This window comes from Rhinolophus sinicus, linkage group LG15 (genome assembly GCF_036562045.2).
Source record: "Rhinolophus sinicus isolate RSC01 linkage group LG15, ASM3656204v1, whole genome shotgun sequence".
NCBI lineage: Eukaryota > Metazoa > Chordata > Mammalia > Chiroptera > Rhinolophidae > Rhinolophus > Rhinolophus sinicus.
The window spans coordinates 27,169,822-27,189,733 of NC_133764.1; the positions used below are offsets into that span (position 1 = coordinate 27,169,822).

The 19,912-nt window shown below is 38.2% G+C and overlaps 1 protein-coding gene across 2 annotated transcripts in view; it reads right to left on the reverse strand.

The window, feature by feature from the left end:
• Positions 1-5,097, reverse strand: part of KANSL1 (KAT8 regulatory NSL complex subunit 1) — a 158,342-nt gene extending 153,245 nt beyond the window's left edge. The window contains exons 1-2 of one of the 2 annotated variants that reach the window (XM_074320695.1): positions 5,014-5,097; positions 3,315-3,453 (exon numbers count right to left, since the gene is read on the reverse strand). The gene's annotated coding sequence lies outside the window, so the exon portion shown is untranslated. Of the gene's footprint in view, positions 1-3,314; positions 3,454-5,013 lie in introns of those variants that run through there. The other variant, XM_074320696.1, reaches the window with a different exon arrangement.
• Positions 5,098-19,912: the final 14,815 nt, after the last annotated feature.

Consider the following 19,912-nt stretch of genomic DNA (forward strand, 5'->3'; position numbering starts at 1 on the left):
TTTAATGCCTGATTTCCCGATTCAGTAATAGAAATACACATCTATAAATTCAAAATTTGTCAAGATGCCAGGATAACGTGTTCTAGGTTACAGTACCCGTTGCGTGTGTATCCCTTCAACCGTCGTTCAGGGGCTATCTGCTCTCTCAGTTGGGCCCCTCACTGTTTCTGACTTCCAGACACAGTAGAAGAAAAGATGTAAGGATTGAAATACTGTTTTTCAAGTGTTTTTTTTTAACTTGAATTTTTTGATTTTTGATACAAATATCAGAAAGTATAAAAAATTATAATACAGTAAGCTGTCTCCTTCCCACAGTATCCTCTATCTGCTCAGTTCCTTAGACTTAACAGACAACCAATGTCACCATTTTCTTGTTTATTCTTCTAGCTTTTTATTTTTTTTTAATGTATATACAAGCCAACACAAATTTTCTTTTCTCCATTTCTTTTGCAAAAAACACAAAGAGTATCATACCATACACACTGTTCTGCATCTTGCTTTTATCACTTAATTGTGTATCTTTGAGATCTTTCCTAATCATATTGAATTGTTTTAATTCTGTCCTTTTGTTTGTCAAGAATACTTTTTATTTGCTTTCACCATAGTTCAGTCTAGCACATAGGACAACCAGCAGCCCCTAAAAGCTATCTGACACAACTAATGGTGGCACATCATACACCAAAGACCATCTTTCTTTTCTCTCTGCCTCTTCTTCTTCACTTTGCTCTTTTCTCCAGCTTACCCAAGTTCTCCTTCTCCCTGTTCCTCTCCCATCTCACCCATCCCCTAACTCTGACAACTGGACCTAAAAACAGCAAACATCATTGGCATTGCTTAGTCATGGCTAGCAAGAAAAAAGCTGTAGACCCCGGATATAGAAAAAAAGGGGTAAATAATTTCCATGGTAACTTCTAATTAACAAGTGTGCTTTCAACTGAGGAGTTTCTGTTTGGAGTTACTTTTTCTTTGTTACTTAGGTTTCCTCTGGTACTTTGGTTTATGAAAAGGGTGAGTATTGGCACTGTTTTCTATAAGCATGGAAACAAGTACATATTCAGGCCTGACATTCATGTAATGCCTGACAGAACTGGAGTTCATTCTGAAATGAGATAATCAGAAACAAAGTGTAAGAACTACAAAAAATGAACACTTTGGCTCCAAAGTATACACTTTAATTAGGCTGTCATTTCTTTTTACTTAAAAATGAATAGCTGTAACCTGAAATTACATCTCAGAAACATTTTAAGGATATTTACAACTGAAAAAGAGAATAAAGTTCTCTCTCTCTCCCTTTTTATTTCCCATCCTGCAAATGCAATGTTATCCTCTTCTCCTGAAAAAAGTTCCTTTTTCCCCCCTGTCCTAATCAAACACTATAACTAAGTTTTTCTAAGTAGTAAAAGGAGGAGGAAAATGTTAGCAAATAAAAAATCCGCTCAGATTCAGAAGAGATCTTCCACTGATCAAAGAACTGGTAGGAAACATAAAATTAAGGCAGCCACATAACTACATTCTTAAGTAGTTAACAGGTGGTAACTCATATAGTAGAGAGCTCTGTACTCCTGCCATGCCAGAGGTCTTTGGTACAACTTCAGGGGTGATTGTGGAACTACAGTCGACCTTTGAACAATGAGTCTGAACTGTGCGGATGTTTTTCAATACAGTAAATGCATTTCTTTTCCTTAAGATTTTCTTAATAAATTTTCTTCTCTAGCTTACTTTATTCTAAGAATACAGTATATAATACATACGACATACAAAATATGTGATAACCAACTGTTTACGTTATTGGTTGAGCTTCCGGTCAACAGTAAGCTATTAGAAGTTAAGTTTTGGGGGAGTCAAAAGTTATTCATTATTTTCGACTGTGTGTAGGGGGGTCGGCACCCCTAACCCCTGGGGTTGTTCAATAGTCAACCACATAACACCCCAAGTTCAGAGATTTAATGGTAAAATCTTAAACATCATATATATCTTAAGAAGGAGGCTCTATGTACCTAACACATTAGTTAAAACCAAGGTAATGATAAAATAAAATTCAATATACGGATCCTAATTTCCTTGGGTTTCTAGGGACCTAGTACCCGCCGATATCCCCTTGCCTGCTTCCTAAAGATAACAGAGGTCACCAGATCCTGGCGCTAAACACTTGGTACCAAAGAGAAACACTCTTATATAAGGTTTTCCAATTCCTAAGGGTTCAGGACTTCTGGGTGGGTTCCCCATACTACCCCTCCAACTTTACACGGAGAATGGCTAGTAAACTGTCACTTTGACTTCTTTTACACTAATATAAGCAACAACAGCTGGAACATAAATGAAGAGAACTCAGTCTACATTTACCTAAAGATTTCCAACAGTCCAAATATTTAGGTTACATTATTCTGATTTATTCGTTGCATTAAATTGGAATTCCACAGGGCAGATTACCACACAACGATCTTAAATACACTAATATCTAGCTCCAAAGGAAGGCAACCTGAGCCACCTGCGAAACTGGTGAGGGCTTCCATCACTCCTTATCTTTCTCTGTCCATCCTTCCTCTCATTTTCCTCCCTACAAATGTCTTAAGCTTTGCCCTTTGCTTAGTCCTAATGAAGTGTCCTTTGGCCATCTATGTACAAGAAATTGGAAGGAGTGAAGGGACTTGAGAACCACATCAATAAGAGCTTTTTCATCTAAAGATCATCAGCCCACATTGCCCAACAGAGTTTTATCCTGTGAAATGAAACTTGGCACAAAGTGCTACCCGCGGAGAAAAAGAGTGTTAATTCCTATGCAAAGGATTAGGAAGCAGCAGGACTCGCCAGTAGAGTTGTACACGCAAACCAACAGGTCTCAGAAAATTCTATATGAAGTTTCAGAGTAAACAAATGGTTAATGACACATCACTTGTAATACATGAATCAGCTACAGATTTGCAAGAGTGGGACACACCCTACTACCTATGACTACCTGTTTGAAAGTGGACCTGGATGCCTGAACTGCCAATCCATCCTACTGAGATAGGAGGATAATTTTACAGCTATGTGGGTTGTCATAATTTAAAGTTAAAAAATTAACACATCATTATAATGAAAGTTAACTTGAGACCTTCATTCATATTTTAACACCAACAATTAAGAACAGTAGCAAAACAAAGTAAAGAGCAACCAGTAAGTCCTAGGAAGCAAACATAAGAGTGGTTTTTGAGGGGAAAGGAGGGTCAGGTAACAGGTTGAAGAATTGCAAATTCGAGAAGAATATTCTCAGTTCTAAGGAAAAATAAAATGAGGCCTTTAATTAAAAAAATAATAATAATAACACATCTTACCTTAGGAGGCATCCACATAGCATTCATAGTGTCAGGAATAGTTCAGACAATTCTCAGAAATGAGCAAGCAGGGAGTCTTAGTAATCCCTCAGTCACCGAGTATGAGCAGGTAGGAAATTTTTTTGTTTCAAGAAGGTATCTGAAAGAGAGGACTTTCATTTAGACTAAAAAATAATCAAGAATAAGCAAATAGTTTAAGCATCTGGACAGAGATTTGACGTACTATTTGCTTCACCATCCTAAAAAGATGTACAAAACACAGTCCCCTTTGGAAAGAGGCAAATATATGTATGTGTATATCCATATACATGTAGAAATATAGTTTACATAAAAAGTGAATTAACTGTGTAATACATGTTTTATATAATATAAAATTGCTTATCAAATAGTTAGAAAACCAAAGTCCCAGGTAGAAAAATGATTCTTCAGGGTACTTCATAAACACTACTGAAAAGTGATTTAACTGACCATCTAAAAAAGACCCTTGTCACATGTAATTTTATTTAATAAAAACCTCTCTGATCATTCTCACTGTCCTACATTTTACTAAGTTTCAGGACCCATGTACATAAAAAATAAAATCCATTCTTGACTGAAGTGCTACAAGCAAATAAAAGAGCCTTCTTTCCTAGAGATCGTTAAAAGCAGACCAAACAACTTAATTTTGAGGAAGGAGGGAAGCAAGTTTGCCTGGAGGCAGGAGGATGGATTAAATGACCTCTCCTAGGATCCTTGTTCAAGTCCTAGGCCTGAATGAAAATTCCAGCTTAACCAGTTACTGCTTCGCTTAAAATGGAGGCTTGCCCGAATAGGGACAAGAATAACAGCACCCACCTCTGTAAAATAAATTTCAAAAAATCAAAAACTACAATACCCTCATTTTGAAAAAAAAATTTAAATAAAAACCTCTGGAGTAGATTTGTTCTTGCTATGCGTTTGTCACTTGGGCTTCGAAGACTTGGCATCACTTTTCTTACCGCTCATCGGATTTTTTTTTTGGGGGGGGAAGGGGAGTTTGACTCTTGACCCAAGTCTCAGGAGGGTTTAATAGACCCCTCCATGATCCCCACCGCAAAAGACATGGGAAGAGAAAGGGGAGAGCCCGAGTTCTCCCCCCTCCCCCCACCTTGGACCCTAGTCCCAAACCTACACCCCCCGCCAGCTTCCCGCAGTGGGGCGACTCCTTCTGTCCCATCCCCATTGTCAGGGAGGGGGCGAATGGGGAAGTGGGCTCCGGGCAGGGGCGCCTGCGGCCGTTGCCCCGGCTCGCTTCAGGAGGGGCGGCCCGCGGGATGCAGCTTCCCTTCCTCTCCGCGTCGGTCCGTCCCACCTCGGCTCGGCCTGGCGCCCCGGGCTCTGCTCGGCGCCCCCGGCCCCAGGCCCGGCCCCGGCCCGCCCCAGGGCACCAGGCCCCCAGCCCGTCGGCCGGCAGCCCGCGGCCCAGGCCTGCGAGTGGGCGCGGGGCGGGGGTCCCTGTGCCTCACACACGCGTCCCCGCTCCCCCAAGTCCAGCCGCTTCCAGGGCCCTCGGCGGCGCCCGCTCGCCGGGCCCGCCGGCCCCCCGCCTCCCGCCTGGGCCACCCCCTCAAACTCCCTCGGATAGGGCCACCTCCCCTTTCCCACCATCACCCCTAACGACTCGTGCCCCCTACCCCCGCGGCACCAGTGCCAACGGCTGCTCCCCCGGCCCCGGACCTACCTGCACGGCTCAACCAAGCCTAGAAGTGGAGGCGGGGAATCTTCTGCCCTCCTCTGTCTCTCATTGGTCTTTCCGGGGCACATCGTGAGCTCCATTGGCTAATGGAGGGTGTCCGTCAGAGCGGTGGGGCGGGACAGGAGGGGAGAGGGATGCTGGTGCCTCGGCGTCTCTGTCTCTGTATCTCGCTGTCTCTGTCTTGGCTCTTGGAAATGAGAGACATTTGGACAAGGCGACTAGAAGGGGGCCCGCGGTGGGAAAGATAGAAATAGGAATCCTGGCAGAGCTTCCCAGCAGTCGGCCACTCCGAACCCCCTACCTAAGTCCCCTTTGGATCCTCTTCTCCATCACCCCCAACCCCGGCCCCTCACCCCTGTAGGTTCTTCATCCAGGAAGCGACGTGATGAAAACTCGAGGCCGGAAGGCCATAGGAGAGATTTTATATATGAATATAAAATATACACATACATATATATATAAAGTCAATCAGATATAAGGTCACAAGGGCCTGGAGAGGAAAGGGCACACACATCTCACAAACGGGAAGGACTTGAGATATAGCCAATATAATAAGGAATCAAAATGACTCAAAGTGCTTTCCAACTGGGCTGATAACTGAGTGCCTAGGGGACCAGGTGGAAGGAAGACTTACATTTCATTGTATATCCTTTTGTATCTTTTGATTTTTGTGCCATTACAAAGATTCCAGGGTTTTGTTTTGTTTTTTTAAGTAATTGATTTAAATTTTAAAATAATTCTAAGGTCGGAAAACCAGGGGGACAGACAAGATGGTCGTCCAGGCAAAGTGGGACAGCGTGCAAATTTTGGGAGAAATCCTAGTTTTTAATATGTTCAGTTCCAGACAGGAGTGGTAAAACTAAGTGGAGGGGTCCCAGAGGCAACTGGAAATATGGAATTTGGGAGAGGGTGTACAATCTGGACTAGGGAAGGTTTGGAGTTCTCTACCTAAATATGTTGATTGATGATATGCTGAAGGATAAACTACCCATAGAAGTGTAAAAAGACACCCACAGGAGAATGAAAAGAACAGAAAGAGGGGCAGTGAGGTAAGAAAAACAGAATATTGAAGAGGCATGAAAGTTATGGGAGGAAGGGCCTCTGGAAAAATAGAAAAATAAATCTATGACAGCCTGACCGGTCTTGAGATTCATTTCTGGGACTCTCTAAAGGTTCATTCAATAAGAATGAAAGTCAAAATATCCATAAAGCAGAGTTCTTAACTTTTTCACACCACGGACCCTTCGGCAGTCTGGTGAAACATATGGACCTCTTCTCAGGATACTTTTTAATGTGTAACAAACATACAGAGGAATTTAAAGGAAAGCAATGACATTAAAATACAATTTTCAAAATATTTTGAAAGGTGTGATATAGTAATATCTGGACTTTATATTAATGTATTAAATAATAAGATCTAATGGCAGACCTAATGACCACCATAATTTTCAGGTAGTAAATGAGCATAAATAATGTTTCAAGATCGCTGTGACAGCTGTCATATTATTAGGAAAATATCTGTGATTTCTACCCGTGACAAAATCACAGACACTGCTAATACGACTTGGTTTGTCATCTCCATTCATAACTGAAGGAAATGCTAGTTTTCTGTTAACATTTTAGCAAAAATAAAGGCATATCACTTTCCCTGATCTAAATTCATGGATTTCCTAATCTGTGGACTGCAGGTTAAGAAACCCCACCATAAAGAAAGCATCCTTCCCACCTTTCACACACCCATGCCAGGCTGTGGCCCTGTCGTTCATCCCTTATCTCTGTCTCTGTCTTTCCATTTTCCACTTGCTCCAAACACTCTCTGGTTCCCAGTGCTACCTGCAGATTTCTGACGTCCCTGTGACACAAAGAACAAGGAATTGTGAGTAAAGATTGGAAGAACGATATATACATTTTGTCTTTCTTCAAAGAAAAACGAGAAAGCTATGGGGTATATTGCAGCTCTGAGATGGGGAAAAGAAACCCAGATGGGGTATCATTCATTCCCAAGAGGAAAAAGAAATTATAAAAAGAAAACATCTTTATTAGTTAAGAAAGAATCTTTTCTGAGTTTATTAATTTTGCTTAAATCGGCCCTAGAAAACATCTTTAATCCAGCTCCTTATTTCATGTATCTGTAAAATTGAGCAAAAAATAGTACCCACCTCCTAGGGTTATTGTAAAGATTAAATTAGTTAATATACATAATGGATTTAAAACAGTGCCTAACACAAGGTCAACAGTTTTTAACTATCATTATTATTATATTGACTTCTTGTATTCCAGAGCATTCCATGAAAATTTCCGGTATGATTATTTGTACTGATGACATATACGATTGCACATCAAGAGTGATAAAGTGGTAAACCCAGAACATTTTTTCATTTAAATGCTTCAACATTAGAATACTCCACTTCTTCCAGTTACATTTTCATTCCTCTAGGGGGGGTTGGAAGAACATCAGTGCCTTTTTAAAGAGACTGTAAACTTGAGGGGGGGAAGTTTGCTACTCCTATTGCAAAGGGCTAATTTCTATAATACTGTCTATAAAGACCTCCTACAAATCAATAAATAAATACCAGCCATCTTCATCCTTACCCTGCTGGTGGGAGTGTAAACTGGCACAGCCATTTTGGAAAAAGACTCATAAAATCTAATAAAATTGAAGCTATGTATACTGTGTCCCAGCAGTCACACTACTGGATATGTATTATAAAGAAATGCAGAATTGTAAATGTCAGGATCACTGTACAAGAATATTCATAGCAGCTTTGTTCCTCAGCACCCCACACTGGAAACCTCCCAAATGTTTATCAAGCATAAATGGTTAAATTGTGGTATATTCATACAACGAAAATTAATAAACTATGGTTATGTTCAACAATATGAATAAATATTCACAAAGGTAATATTAAACACACAAAAAAAGCAAGATACAAAAAAATATACAAAGTATGGTTCCATTTATATAAAGTTTAAAAGCAGGCAAAACTAAACTATATTGCATAGGGATGCATAGATAGGTGGTATAATTATAAAGGAAAGGAAGGAAATGAACACAGTAATGAAAGTCAGGCCGGCTAATGGGGGCAGAGGGAGTTTTGTTTGATTGAGGGTGGAGGTTTTCTTAGGAACAGGCAGTTGCAGAGTTCCTAAGGCAATCCAGAGTTCCTTTTCCTTTCAGTGTTCTACTTTTTGATCAGTTGATGGGTACACAGGTATTTGCTCTATAACTGTTTAGCAAAATGTACAAAAACTTTTGTATATTTTTCTGTATGGATACTTCACAATGAAAATATATTTTTTTAGAAAAACAGCATCTCTCAAGAAAAATGGGCAAAAGATACTACGGAAATTTTATAAGAAAGGACATAGGAATGGCTGGTAAATGAATGAAAAGGTGCTCAGCTCACTAAAAGACAAGCATTTAAATCTCCACTGAGATACTGTTTTCATCTAACAGGTCATGAAGATAACTTTGCTAACACATTGTGTTGGCAATGGAGAGGGGAAATAGCCTTTTGGGGTGTGTGTGTGAAAATATTAGTTGTTCCAATATCTACAGAGGGCAATTAGGCAATAGCCATCAAAATTATAAATGCAAATACCCTTTTAATTCAGCAATTCCATCTCTAGAAATGTATTCATTCATTCCCTAAATATTTATTGAGCAACAACAATGTGGCAGGCACTATTTTATGCTCTAAAATTTATCTTACTGATATATTCTCTGAAAAGTCTGGAAATACAAAACTTGTATTTTGACTGTGTATTTCATTATTATCGTAGAGTTGCTCATGAGGAAGAAGCCTTGAATCTCAACCAGGGAATATAGTTAAGATTATATCAGAACACGTTAAATAAAATGAAAAAAGTATAATAAATATTTTCCCTACTTCCAAAGTTTGAGATAATCTATATATACATGGTTTGTTTGTTTTTCCAACAAACATTGTTTCTAATAGCAAAAGATGAAGAAAGTGAAACAAATACACTTCATTAGCGGACTGGTTAAGTAAATTATGATTTGGCTCCTGTACTGTCACCAGGGTTGGCTTCATGGGCATATGACCTGTGCGGTCACACAGGGCCCCACACTCAGAAAGGCCCTACGTTCTGCTGTTGCCATCTTGAAATTCTTAATAATTTTACTTTTGAACTTGGGATTTGTAAATGAAGTCCAATGGGGCATTGAAGCAAATGCCTGAGCAAGCAAAGGAGATATGCACAATTAGGTGTCAACCTTCCTTGTCACCCCAATTACAGACAGCATTTGTGATGCCCCACGAGCATAGAATTCTGGTGGACCTGGGATGTGTGGGAATTGAACAAGATACAAAGTGAGTACAAGGTAGGTGTGACAGATGTGACTTAGTAAGTCCTGAGAGGCTGTTTTCCATTCGAACTAGAACTTGCTTCCAACCAAGAAAGAAGGAAATGCATTCTAAGAAACATGAAAGACCAAGGAACCATATCATTTCTTATACATGTTACTTCTTTGTATTAGCCAGTCACTGATGCTGAAAATGATGACAGAAGGAAAAGGCAATCCAGAGTTCCTTTTCCTTTCAGTCCTTCCTTACTTATCAGTAAGCTGAAAGTAGAGTAGAATATGCACACATCAAGAAGTGAAATCAAAACCTTTGAGTTAGTTCATCCAGAGTTCCCACTGTTCTGATAAGAACAAAATACGTGTGCTGACGATACAAGCAACAAAATCCAAATTGTATAATTTCAGCAATTCAAAATAAGAGTTAAACACTTTTTAAAACTGGCATTGCACAAGAGCACAAAATAAAGATAGATGGCAAAATTCCTGTTGATGATTTAAATTTAAAATTTTTTCTTTACTTAGATGACATTAAACAACAAATAAAAAACACCATGACAAGTCTAGACAGAGACCATGCAAGAAAGGAAAATCTTTATATTTTAGTGCCATTAAGTGGCACTTTCTCCTCTACTTTTTGAACAAGAGGCCCACACTTTCATTTTGTACTAGACCCCACAAATTAAGTAGCTCGTCCTGTTCATTACTTGCTAATTTTGTGACATTGGGCAAGTTATTTAAACACTCAGTGCCTCAGTTTCCATCTCTGCAACACGGGAATAATAATCATATCTATTTCATAGTATTGTTGACAGGAGTAAATATGCTAATATAAGTAAGACTCTTAGAATAGTATTTAGCTACCACGTAAGTATTTAATGTCATTCTCATTATTGCTGTGTTGCTATTATCAAATATTCAGCCATAAAAAAGAAAGAGGAAGTCCTACCTACACCTACTACTAGAGAGTGATCTCTGGAATATATTAAATGAAAAAACAAAAAAGGAACCAAACAATGTTTGTGACATGTTTTCCTTTTGTAAGGCATGAAAGAAAAAATGCCTTTACATATGTACTTGTATACACTTAAATCACGTTTCTAGCAGGATACACATTAAATAACACTGGTTCCTTCTTAGAAGGGGAAACAAGTAGCTGGAAGATGAAGTGTGAGGAGAATTTTTCTCTTTTTAAACTTTTGAACCATGTCAAGAAATAATTTAAATTAAACATTTATTCAAAAAATAAATTAAACACTTTAAATGGATCATAAGCTCCTTAAGGGCAGAAACTGTTTTCTATATGTTATTTTACACAATGTACTGTCAGGCACAGAAGCCTAAATAAATAATTGTTGGCTAAAATACTTATTAAAAATTTAAAAAGGATGAGATAGCAATGGCAGTGGTTTTACCATGAAGAATCCCAGGCAAATATTTAATAACTCTATCCCTCAGTTTTCTCAATGGTTATTGTAAAGATTAACACAGGTAAAGTGTTGCACATAGTAGGTGCTCAGTAAAGATTGGCTGATGCTGTTATTGTTGTTCATCCTTAGGATTCTGGCCTTCTGAATTAAAATAAGAGAAGTGATCCTGAGTTGTACGTATCGCCCCTATATCCATCCATTTGTATTGATTTTTCTTTACAATATCACACATTTATAATTTATTTTTATTCTCACTGTCATCAGCTTAGTTAAGAGATCACCAGGCAGTGATATTCAGTAGGGCTACAGTAAAATGTAAGTAGCTACATTGACTCTATTCGTAAATAATAGCGTGGGTCACTGGGTCCTCCTTCATGAAGCCCAGCAGCTGAGTGCTGCCTGCTTTTAGCAATTAGGTTTCTATCCATCCCAACCTCAACAGTCATTAAGAAAATAGTTATTGAACACCTGCTGTGTGCCAGGCACTGACAAGGCCCTGAAGATGTGATGATGAAGAAGATGGTGGCCCGTCTTCAAAGTTTACACAGAAGTGGGGAAGACAGACAAAAACAGGCAAAGCCATCACAGTAGGATAAAAGGGCTGAGATAGCGGGAAGGATGGGGTGAGGCCGGGATGAGGCAGCACAGAGGGAATAGCATGTGCAAAGCTCAGAAGGTGAGGGATAGCAACCACTTTCTAGAAACTGATCATTTCTAATTGACTCTGTAGTTAGAGTCAGGCCAAAAGCTGAAGGAAGGAAGTAGTTCAAGGAACAGGGACCAGGTAGAGCAGGCATAGTCTAAGAGACTCGGTGGAGTATACAGAAGGCACTGTCATTTTCTAGAAGCTGAACAGGACAGTGTCAGACCAGGGGCTTTGTCTCAGGGTCCTTGACCCCGGTTTATTCTTTATGCTTTCCTTGTAAAGGATGCCTCTGACAGTGCAGTTACCCTTTCATTTTGGTCTCCTGGATACCATGACTTTTATCCCCACTCATGCCTGGCTCTAGGTGAACTCTGTGGAAGAACAATAAGCTGACGAATTAACCAAATTATCAATTCACCAAAATCCTTTTTTAATTGAAATATAATTGACATTATAACTAATATGTTATAAATATATTTATTTTATAAATTAAAAAAATTAAAAAGCATACTTAAATGTATTGTACTATATGATATCATAATACAAAAATAATACAAAGAATTACCATCTATTCTTCATTGAGATTCCTCAAATGTTAACATTTTAGAAAGTTTGCTTTACATTCTCTCTCTCCCTACACACACACACACACACACACACGCACACACACACACACACATTTTTTCAGAACTGTTTGAGAATAAATTGGAGACATTATGTCCCGTTACTCTAAATACTTGTATTTCCTAAAAATAAGGCTATTCTCTTATATCAGTACAGTTATCAAAATCAAGAAATGAACATTGACACTATTATTTAGTCCATAGAGCTTATTCACATTTGCCAGTTGTTTCACTAATATGCTTTATAGGAAAAGAACATTTTTCAAAAACTTTCTGGTCCAGACACCAATCCAGCATCACACATTGCATTTACTGGTCAATTTAGTCTCCTTTAATCTGGAAAAGTTCTGTAGTCTGTCTTTGTCTTTCATAACCTAGACACTTGAAGATTTCAGGCTACTTATTATGTACAGTCTCTTTGGGTATGAGTTTGTCTGGTATTTCCCCATAATTAGATTTAAGTTACCCATTTGGGGCAGAAATATTCCCAGAAGTGACGCTGTGGACTTCTCCATGTATCCTATCAGGAAGCACGTGCTATCAACTGGTCCCATTCCTGACGTTAATTTTGGTCATATAATTAAGGTGAAGTCATTAATTATGAAGGGAAAAAATAATAAATATCTTGTAGGGAGCTACTTTGAGACAACATAGCCCATTTCTCATCAAACTTCTGCTTATTAGTTTTAGCATTCACTGATCATCCTGGCACAAAACAACTATGACTACGGTGGTTGCCAAATAGTGATATGTCTTGTCTTGTTTCTTACTTTTTTGTTTGTAACATTCATGTATATTTTGGTGCCTAATTCCAGTTTATACTATTCCTTTGTTTGAATTAAAACACTGTTTATTTATCATTTTATTGTTGATGGACATTTGGGGTGTTTACAATATTAGGCAATTAAAAAAATTCTGTAATGAACATTTTGGCCATACATCCTGGTGCATATAAGAACACGATCGTCTTGGCTGCACTGTTGAATATGGTAACCACTAGCTATATGTGGCTATTGAGCAATTCAAATGTGGTTAGTCCAAACTGAAGTGTGGTAGGTATAAAATACACACCATATTTCAAAGACTCATTATGAAAAAAATTAAATATTTCATTGTTATGTGATATTTTGGGTATATTAGATTAAATAAAGTATAAGAAACCTCTTTGCAGGGATGAAAGAGTTGCTTCATCCAAGGTCACTTTCCCTTCCTGGGGCATCCAGTGACAACTCAACATGAGGGTCTAAAGATCTGTCTCCTTGCCCCAAATACTTCATTGTATGTTTCCTAAAAATAAGGATATTCTCTTACATGACAGTACTTAAACTTGCAGTTCATGAGTTTATAATACTTTAGTCTACCATCCATATTCTAAATTTGTCAGTTGACCTAATGATGTCTTTTCTTTTTTTTCCCTCCAGCACAGGATCCAGTCTCGGGTCAGGAACTGTGTTTAGCTTTCATGTCTTTAACCTCTTTTAGTTTGGAACATTTCCACAGACAACTTTCATGACAGAAACCTTCTTGAAGAGTGTATTCCCCCACCCTTATACTTAGTTCTTTTTTTTTCTTTTTTAAACTTTTTATTTTATTTAAGTGCGTTTTTCCAGGATCCATCAGCTCCAAGTCAAGCAGTTGTTTCAATCTAGTTGTGGAAGGCGCAGCTCACAGTGGCCCATGTGGGGATCGAACTGGCAACCCTGTTGTTAAGAGCTTGCACTCTAACCAACTGAGCCATCTGGCCGCCCCTGCTTTGATTTTAAAAATAGAATATTCTTTACTTTGTATTTGTTCAATACTTCCTTTATGTAAATTAAGGTTATGCATTCTCAGCTGGAATATTATAGAGGTGATGTGTCTCTTTTAGGATATTACATCTGGAGGCACACAGTATCCATATGTCCTTTATTGGTGATGTAATTTTGACTATCCAGTTAAGGTGTTGTTCAATTTCTCCACTACTAATTCTTTTTTCGCCTTTGCAATTAATAAATGGTGTGGGAGGGGAGACAATTTAAAACCAATATAGTGCTTCTTATCAAAATGTGCCCCTAGATTTAGCATCCATTGATGATTCTTGCCTCATTCAACCTTTACTATCATGGTTACAGAATCAGTCCAGCACTCCCTTCCAGATTTACCAGTTAGCCTTTGGCTGTGGGGTGACATTGCCACCCCAGTGGGTCCAGAAGGCGACTATGGAGCCAAAGAGGATTAGTCTCAATCTGTAAGGTCTAATGAAATTTGCCATTAGATTTTGAACTTACTTGGGACTTTTCTTTTCCTTTTTTTCCTCTCTGTCATTTGGGATGAGAAAGTCTATTCTATGCCTGTCCCACCATTGTATTTTGGAAACACGTAACTTATTTGGATCCACAGGTTCACAACTGGAGAGGAATTTGCCTCAGAATGAATCGCACCCCAAGTCTCATCCATATCTGATTTAGGTGATATGTAGGCTTTGGACTTCAGGCTTGAATTGACGTGGGAATGAGATAAGACTTTTGGGCTGTTGGGATGGAATGAATGTATTTTGCATGTGAGAAGGACATGAATCTTGGGGGGCCTGGGGAAGAATGCAATGGGCTGAATGTTTATACCCTCCCCAAATTCATGTTGAAATCCTAATCCCCAATATGATGGCATTAGGTGGTAGGGGCTTGGGCGATGACGAGGTCACGAGGGTGGAGCCCTCACGAATGGGATTAGTGCCCTTATAAAAGAGACCCCAGGGAGCTCCTGGCCTCCTCCCACCAGGTGAGGACAGAGCTAGAAGACCACCTTCTGTGAACCAGGAAGCAGGCTCTCATTAGACACTGAAACTGCTGGCACCTTGATCTTGGACTTCACAGGCTTCAGAACTGTGAGAATGTTGTACCATCCAGTCTGTGATATTTTTGTTACAGCAGCCTGAACGCCCTTTCTTCTTTCTTGCTTGCTTCATTCATTATTAGTACAAGGTCATGAATTCCTATTTTTCTCCAATGGCTTATCATTTATTATTGTACTTATTTGGTGATCAAATGTCTCAGGTTTGGCCAGTGGGAGCCCTTTCAATTTAGCTCCTGTGTCCTTGTGACACAACTCCATCTTTTTTTTTTTTTTAAAGCGCTTCCTTACTTTTGGGCATAGCAAGATGTGTGCTTTCCCTGTCTTAGCCCAAGATTTGGGCACTAAGTATGCTCATTGCTACTTGGATGTCTTTGCTTCTTGGCCCTTTCAGTGGACAGGGTTGAAAATGTATATATATATATATATATATATATATATATATACACAAATATACATATAATACATAAATATATGTGTACATAATGCATGTTAGGTATATGTCTATACACATAACATATACATAATGTATGTATACATATACATGTTTTAGAAATTATGAGTTCAAAACAATAATTTCAATTGCAATTAATCCCACAGGGCTGTTTCTTGCTTGCTTGTTTCCTTTACATATATATAATGTACCTTCTGCCACAGAGAGAACTCTGATCCCCAATGATATTAACATATTTATTCATTTGTTCAATCCTGTAATATATTAGTTTCCCATTGCTTCATTCATACATACCACTAAAATAAGCTAACCTACTAAAGAGTTCAGGATTTGTTTGCACTTTTATCCCCCATCCCCACCCCAACACACACCCTACCCTGTCCAAGACTGAGGGTATGTAGACAAATACAGTGTTCATAAGTTACGTCAATTAATTCTTCTTAGTTCTCTCCTCCACTCCCTTTCCCAGTCTGGTTATAGTGTGTAATTGAAATTCTACAGTTAGGTTCATTACAGTTTGATTTTTAGTTTTATCTCCCTCCCAATTCTGACTATTTCTTTTTATTTTAATGTAGCTTGTTAATATGCTCTTAAAAGTAGAAATATTATAAAAATGTACTCAGAGAAGTGTCATTCCCTCCCAGATCCCTTCCACTCCATTCCTCTTCACCCGTCATAGGTAACTAGCTTCACTATTTTCTGGTTTATCCTTCCAATGTTTCCTTTTGTGAAGCAGACAGCTGTATGTTTTCACTTTGCTTTGCTTTTTCTTACACAAAAGGTAGCATGAACTTTTTCATTTTATTTTTCACTTACCATTTCCCGAAAACCATTTCATAACAGTTCATAGAGACAATCATTTTTTTGAAAGATGCATAGTACTTTATTATGTGTGTACCACAATTTATCCAACCAATCTTCTATGCTTGGACATTTAGTTTCCAATATTTTGCTATTACAAACAATGCTATAATGAATAAGCTATGCAAATATATTTTCATATTTTTGACGTGTATCTTCCAGGTAAATTCCTAGAAGTGGGGTTGCTGAGATGAAGAATAAATGCATATGGAGTTTTGCTGTATACTGTCAAATTCCTCTTCATAGGGTTGTACCATTTTGCATTCCCACCACCAATGGAGAGTGTCTGTTTCCCATAGCTTTGCTGAGTGTATACTCAAGTTTTGAATTTGTGTCAGTCTGTCGGGTGGGAAATTGCATCTCAATGAAGTTTTCATGTGAATTACTTACTGAGTGAAGTTGAATTTTTCATGTTTAAGGGCCATTTTTACACTTTTTTGGTGTATGAATTGTCTGTTCATGTCTTTTCCTCTGAAAATTTAAAAACATTTTCTACATCAGGAGTATTTGTCCTTTATCTGTTATATGGGCAAACATTTCTTCCCAGTTTGTCTTTTTTTGTCATGCAAAGGGTTTCTAATATAGTCAAATTTATCAACATTTTTTCCTTCTAATTTATGGTGGTTTTTCACTTTCTCATGATTTTAAAAGAATTATTTCCTTTCTTTAGCTTTGTGGTTGTTTGGGGGAGGAGATTTTTTCATCAGCAGAAAGGCTTTAATTTACATTTTCTGACTTTTTGCAATAGTTTTGCATATATGAGGGCAGACAATTATGTTCACGGACTCATCTTTGAAAAGGTGCTACATACCTCATTGCTGAATATCACTATGGTCACCTTCAAAATACTCCCCTTGGGAAGCTATGCACCAATGCCAGTGCCTAGCCCACCTTTCAAAGCAATTTTGGAACTCTTTTTCTGGAATGGCCATCAGAGCTGTGGTCGTATTACCCTTGATGTCATGAATGTCATCAATTAAATGTCTTCAATATTTCCTTTATCTTCAGGTAAAGAAGTCATTGGGGGCCAGATCAGGTGAGTAGGGAGGGTGTTCCAATACACTTATTTGTTTACTGGCTACAAACTCCCTCACAGACAGTGCCGTGTGAGCTGATGCATTGTCGTGATGCGAGAGCCATGAATTGTTGGCGAAAAGTTCAGGTCGTCTTTTTCCCACAGCCTTTTCAGCACTTCTGAATAGGAAACTTGGTTAACTGTTTGTCCAGTTGGTATAAATGCATTATGAATAATCCCTCTGATCTTAAAAAAGGTTAGCAACATCATTGCAACAAGTTCTCGAACTTAATCACACCTCATATGTGGATTGTTATACTCTATTCTAAATAATTTCATGGACAGAATTCTTAGTTTTAGAGCCCTTATCTATCTGTTCCACCTTCTTTCGTGCAGTTAAGGATTTTGCTGGTGAGAGTGGGAAGAAAGGTCAATGTACCTTCTCTTTTCTGGGAAGTCTTAGGCTTCCTTTCACCTCCTCTTCTCGTATCTGAATCTCCCCCAGAAACACTGCTATGAGGCTGCCACTCTCGGTCCCACACATTTTCAAACCTTTCCCTGAAGTGAGGGCTGTGATCGACCAGGTCCCAATCTGTTTCAGTATTTTGCATTTATTTCATTTTCTTTCCTGTGGATTCTGTTTTTCCTCCAAGTCTTCTATTTCATTCTGCTGTCGCAGACTGATTTAACCTTTTTCCTCACTCTCTACACCCACAGGCTTATGGTGGTAGCAAGATCCCTACTGGAAATTTTTTCTTACAGATAATTTGAAGTTATAGCATTCTCCTAATAATGAACTCTCTGTAATTTTTATTTGTTCTGCTTGATTTTATTATTGTTTTGGTAGACAATGAGAACCACCTTTGTAATCAGGCTACTGCCACTGTTTGCCAGGCCCAAAAGTCTCAATGCGCTTTTTTAAAACAGATACATTTCAGCACCTAGTCTTGATTTAAAAAAAAAAAAAAAACATTGAAAACTAGCAATAGAAATGAGGGTATCTTAACTGAGTATCAATGGTTATAAATGGTAAAGTGGGAATTGAGTGTTGAGTTTGACAATGAGATTAGCAAAGAGAACATAATGCATATCAGTGGCTTTAGACTATCATTGGGTTTAAAAGCTTATGAAAATTAAGCATTTTAAGATTGGGAATAAGGCAATGAGTGCTTACTATTATAGCTGCTACTGTTTAACATAATATTGGTGATACTAGACATACCAGTTTAAAAAAATGTGATAATTTATACAAGGATTAAAAAGGAATTAATATCATTATTCACAGCTATCTTAAATAGAAACCCTACAAACTCTTAGAATAAGAAAGTTCACCAAGTTTAATACAAGATCAACTGAGTGTGGCAGGTGCTCTTGGCTGCTCAGACAACCACCATGCCCCCTTCATCTTTGCCAACAAAATCTGTTTCCTTGTGTCCGACCCCAGAGATACATCATGATTTATCTAAACAAGTCATGGCAACCTCATTCCCTTTTACCAGATTCTGAATTTACCAGCATACCTTGCAACTAGGAATGATTATATGACCCAGTCCTGGCCAATAATATGTAAGCAAAATTCTGCCGTTGTTCCTGGCAAAGATTTTCCACTTTTTTTGCAAATGCTTTGGTTTCTCTAAGCCTTAGCTTCCTCTAGCATAAAGCAGTACCTTAAAAGACTGTAAAGATGAAATATTATTCTTGTATCAATGTGATCCACAAATGCCAAAAAGCAAATTCATGCTAACATTATTCAAGATATGCAAATGATTATGGGCAAATGATTATGGTGCTACAGAGGTAGCATCAATTGGTATAAGTGCTACAAACTGGCAGAAAGTATAAGAAGTGCCATTATATACAAGGAAATCCATTTACCCAATCAAGTCTTTTCATTAAGAAACTAAGAACTACTGATGGATTTTTCTTCTTGTGTAGAACCCTGTCCAGTAATGTTAATTCACAAAGTATTGAGCAGAATCTAGCACCTCAGACAGAATATTATTTGGGTGATTCACAAAATATTATGCTAATACAGTTATAAATTCTAGATCAGGGGGTGCAAAATATAAAATGTCAGATTATACGTACAGTATAATCTATACATGTAGTGTGTATATACATATATATATATATATGTATACACTATAAAATATCAAATAGTAAATAAATACTAAGGCTTTGTAGGCCAGTCTCTGTGCAACTACTCAACTCTGTCACTGAAGTGAGAACGCAGCCACAGACAATATGTAAACAAAAGGACATGCCTGTGTTCCAATAAAATCAAACAGGCAATGGGCCGACTGGTACGAAGACCATACACAATCCCTGTTCTAGATTAAAAGTTTACTGTTCTGCGGTGAACTTTTCTTGCAGGACCATGTTTTGGGATCAATCAGTTATCCATAACATCGTCTCCACCCTATTAATATCAATGGATATTTGCACAGTGCTTTAATTTTACAAAGCACATCCATGATGATTTAACACATTTGATCCTCAGTCCTCTGTGAGTGAAGGATAGATCTGATCTTCTCTGTGTTGATAAGAAAAAGGTTTAAGTGAATTGTTCAGGGTTACACAGCAACTAAGGAGCAAAATCTACATTTCCTAGATACCAGTTTAGTGCATTTTAAAAATACATGAGTAGAAACCTTAATTCTACTTCACTTTCTTAGTGTCCACTGTTACTTTTCCTTATTCAA